Source organism: Eimeria acervulina, genomic scaffold, assembly GCF_000499425.1.
Source record: "Eimeria acervulina Houghton genomic scaffold, Eah_scaff2, whole genome shotgun sequence".
NCBI classification, from domain to species: Eukaryota; Apicomplexa; class Conoidasida; order Eucoccidiorida; family Eimeriidae; genus Eimeria; species Eimeria acervulina.
Genome location: NW_013550064.1, coordinates 6,474 through 10,551, shown reverse-complemented (window position 1 = coordinate 10,551; position 4,078 = coordinate 6,474).

Below are 4,078 nucleotides of genomic sequence, written 5' to 3'. Positions count from 1 at the left end.
GGCTGGTGCTGTTGCTGCGGGTGTAGCTGCAGCAGCAGCTGCTGCTGCTGCGGTCGGTTTCTGCTGGTTCTGCTGCTGCATTTGCTGCTGCTATTGCTGCTGCTGCTGCTGCTGTTGTTATTGCTGTTGTTATTGTTTGTTAGCGTTGCTCTGTCGTGTTTATCTTCTTGGTGTTTTGTTTGTCTTCCTTCGTTTTTCGTGTGTCTGTCTTATTATTATTATATTATATACAGATACTGCATGCATATAGTATTTGTTTAATTTATTTGTTTAATTAATCTATTTATTTATTTATTATTTCTTTTCTCTTTTTTTATTAGGAACTATGATTGCGGGTTGGAATGCAAACAGCGAAGAACCAGAACTCTACTTCGTTGATGATAAAGCCACGCGGTACCCTTTAGGGTTTAGGGTTTAGGGTTTTAGGGTTTAGGGTTTAGGGTTTAGGGTTCAGAGAGAGACAAACATAGACAAAGAAAAGAAGAGAGAGGCAGACACAGACAGACGGAGAGGAGAGACAGGGAGAGACGAAGAGATAGACAAACAATATATAATATGTATATATATCTATGTATACATTTATATATATATATATATATATATATATACATATATATATATATATATGCGCACCTCTACTTACACCAGCGTATACACCGCGCGGTGTATATTGTGGTGGTTATTATTTGTTTAGTTTGCATGCGTTTATTTATAAGACCCCTTGAATAATTTGTTTGTTTTAATTATTGTTTTTATTTTGTTTTACTCGTAGACTCAAAGGAAATCTCTTCTCCTGCGGCAGCGGCAGCACCTTCGCTTACGGTATACTGGACAGCGCATATAAGTGGTGAGGCGTATGTATTTATTTGTTTAAATAAATAAAAATAAATAAATAAATATAAATATATTAATATAAATATATTAATATAAATACAGATAAATTACTTTGAAGATACAGATGGATGGTTGTTTATGTATTAATATGCAGATATATGTAAATACATATACCTTAAATAAATAAATAAATAAATATAAACAAATAAAAAATAAATATAAATAAATAAATAATAGATAAATAAACACTAATACAAATGAAGATAAACCCAACAAAATAAAAATAAACAGAAAACAATAAAACAAACATATGAAGTAAATTAAATAAATTAAATAGATTAAATTAAATTAATTATGTCTTCAGGGATATGAATGATGAAGAGGCGGTAGAGTTAGGCCGTAGGGCGATATACCAGGCAACCCACAGAGACGGAGGATCAGGAGGCGTCTGCAGAGGTTTGCTGCTGCTGCTGCTGCTGCTGCTCATGCTGGTCATGCTGCTTATGCTGTTTATGCTGCTTATGCTGCTGCTGCTGCTTATGCTGCTCATGCTGTTTATGCTGCTTTTTGCTGCTGCTGCTTATGCTGCTGCTGCTCATGCTGCTTATGCTGCTGCTGCTTATGCTGCTGCTGCTAATGCTGGTGTTGATGCTGATGCTGATCTTGATGCTTATGCTGCTGTTGCTGCTGCTGGTGTCGAAGCTGATACTGCTGCTGCTGCTGCTCTTGCTGCTTCTTGTTCTGCTGCTGATGCTGTTGCTGCTGCGGCTGATGCTGCTGGTGCTGTTACTGCAGCTGTCTTGGGTGTTTAAGTATTTGTTGATTAATAAATAAATAAATTTATTTATTTATTATTTGTTTGTTTTGTTTAGTAAACAAATGCTGTAGAGGGGGTTGGGAGTGCTATTTATTATTTATTATTTATTATTATTTATTATTTATTTATTATTATTTATTTATTTATTTATTTATTTGATTTGTTCAGTATACAAATGTTTTAGAGGGGGTTGGGAGTGCGTCGTAGAGGCTGACGATGTAAATGCGCTGCATTATAAATATGCAGCAGAAAAAGGTAAACAGATTTCTTAGTTTTATCTTTTTTTATTGTTTGTTTGTTTATCATTTACTTGTTTATTTATTATTTATCTACTTATTTTAATTGTTTTCTTTCTTTGCTTCTATATCATCTATTTATTTATTTATTTATGTATCCATCTATCTCTTTCTTTTGTTTGATTTGTTTCTTTGATTGTTTATTTATCGTTCTATTTATTTATTTATTTATTTATTTATTATTTGTCTATTTATCTCCTTGTTTGATTTGTTTGTTTGTTTCTTTATCATTTATTTATTTATTTATTTATTTCTGTTTCCTTTCTCTCTTTTTGTCTCTGTTGTAAACCCTAAACCCTTAACCTCTACGACTCTCTGCCAGGGTTTGGGGTTTAGGTTTAGGTTATAGGGTTTAGGGTTTAGGGTTTAGGGTTTAGGGTTTGTGTGCAGGCGAGGACGGCAGTGTTCTTTAAGCCTCAGCCCACAGCAAAGACAAAAAAAATCAGCAGATAAAATTAAAATTAATCAAAATAAATTAAAATAAATTAAGTAATTATAGGGGCCCGTCCCTGCATTGCGGTGTATATACAGCTGCAGTGCATGCACCCCCTAAACCCTAAACCCTAAACCCTCTGTTTAACTGGGGTGGGTTGCTTTGCTCGTTTTTGTTTCCTTTCTTCTTCTGTTACGAAGAAGGAGATATAAACAAATATATATATATATATATATATACATATGTATATATATATATATATACATACATATAATGTGTGCTATATAATTTGTAATATATAGAACATATATAACATATATAATATATAATATATAATATGTAATATGTAACGTATATAGAAATATAGACACTGCGTAATATATGTACAAACAAAGAAAGGCAAACAAATAGAAACAGAGACAAACAAGCAAAGATAAACAAATAAAACAAACAGACAAACAAACAAACAAACAAATAAACAAATAAACAAACAAACAAAGAGGTAAAAAAGGAGAGTAAAGAGACCAACTAATTATTAATAGGCACTTCAGAAATATATCCACATACACCACAGATTAGGGTTTAGGGTTTAGGGTTTAGGGTTTAGGGTTTAGGGTTTAGGGTGCAACACAAGAGAAAAACACAAAGCGGAGAGGAAGTTGCTGCGTGCCTAAACCCTAAACCCTAAAACCTCTAAACCCTAATAACCCTAAACCCTAAAACTCCTAAACCCTAAACCCTAAAACCCCTGAACCCTAAATTTTATGCGTTACAAGAGCGAATAGAGTTTCTTTTGTTTTGTTTGTTTATACATTTTAATTGTTTTTGTTTCTGGTTCTGTCGAAGAAGGGTAAAACAAAAGAAAGACCTCCTTTGAGGCTTAAGAGCATTTGCTGCTGCTGCTGCTGCTGCTGTTGCTATAGGGGTGATGGTTACGCATGGTACAGCAGCTGCTGTTCTTTGTCGCTGCTGCTGCTGCTGCTGCTGCTGCTTTTTGCTGCTGCAACTGCTGCTGCTCTTTGCTGCTGCAGCACGAAGTTCGGTCGAGTTGCTGCAGGAAATAAGAGGGGCTGTTCATACACCTCAACATCTAAAAGACAAACAAAAACATAAATAATAAATGCAGCTGCTGTGGGTTTCTCTGCTGTATATACACCGCAATTGCAAACCAACGACACTCAGCAGCCTCTTCGCTTTTAAAAAATAAATAAACAAACAAATAAATAAGGAAACAAATTAATTAATTAATTACTCAATTATTAGTAATAACAATTATAATAATAACTGTAAAAATTAACAATAACATTAACTACAACAACAACAATAATAATAGTAATAATAGTAATAATAATAATAATAATAATAATAATAATAGTAATAATAATAATAATAACAATAATAATAATAATAATAATAATAATACGTATGATTTTAATTATTACGATTTGTTTAATTTTTTTTGATGTTTGTGTTTTTTCTTATACCTTTTTCTGCTGCTGCTGCTGTAGCAATTAAAACCAGCAGCTCTGCAAGCAGAGTAAATCTGCTGCTGCAAGATATTTTAGTGCTTGCTGCTGCTGCTGCTGAGGGCGCTGCTGTTGCTGTTGCTGATGCTGCTGATGCTATTGTTGCTGCTGCTGCCGCTTCTGTTGCTGCTGATGCTGCTGATGCTGCCGCTGCTGCTGCTGCAGGGGAGAT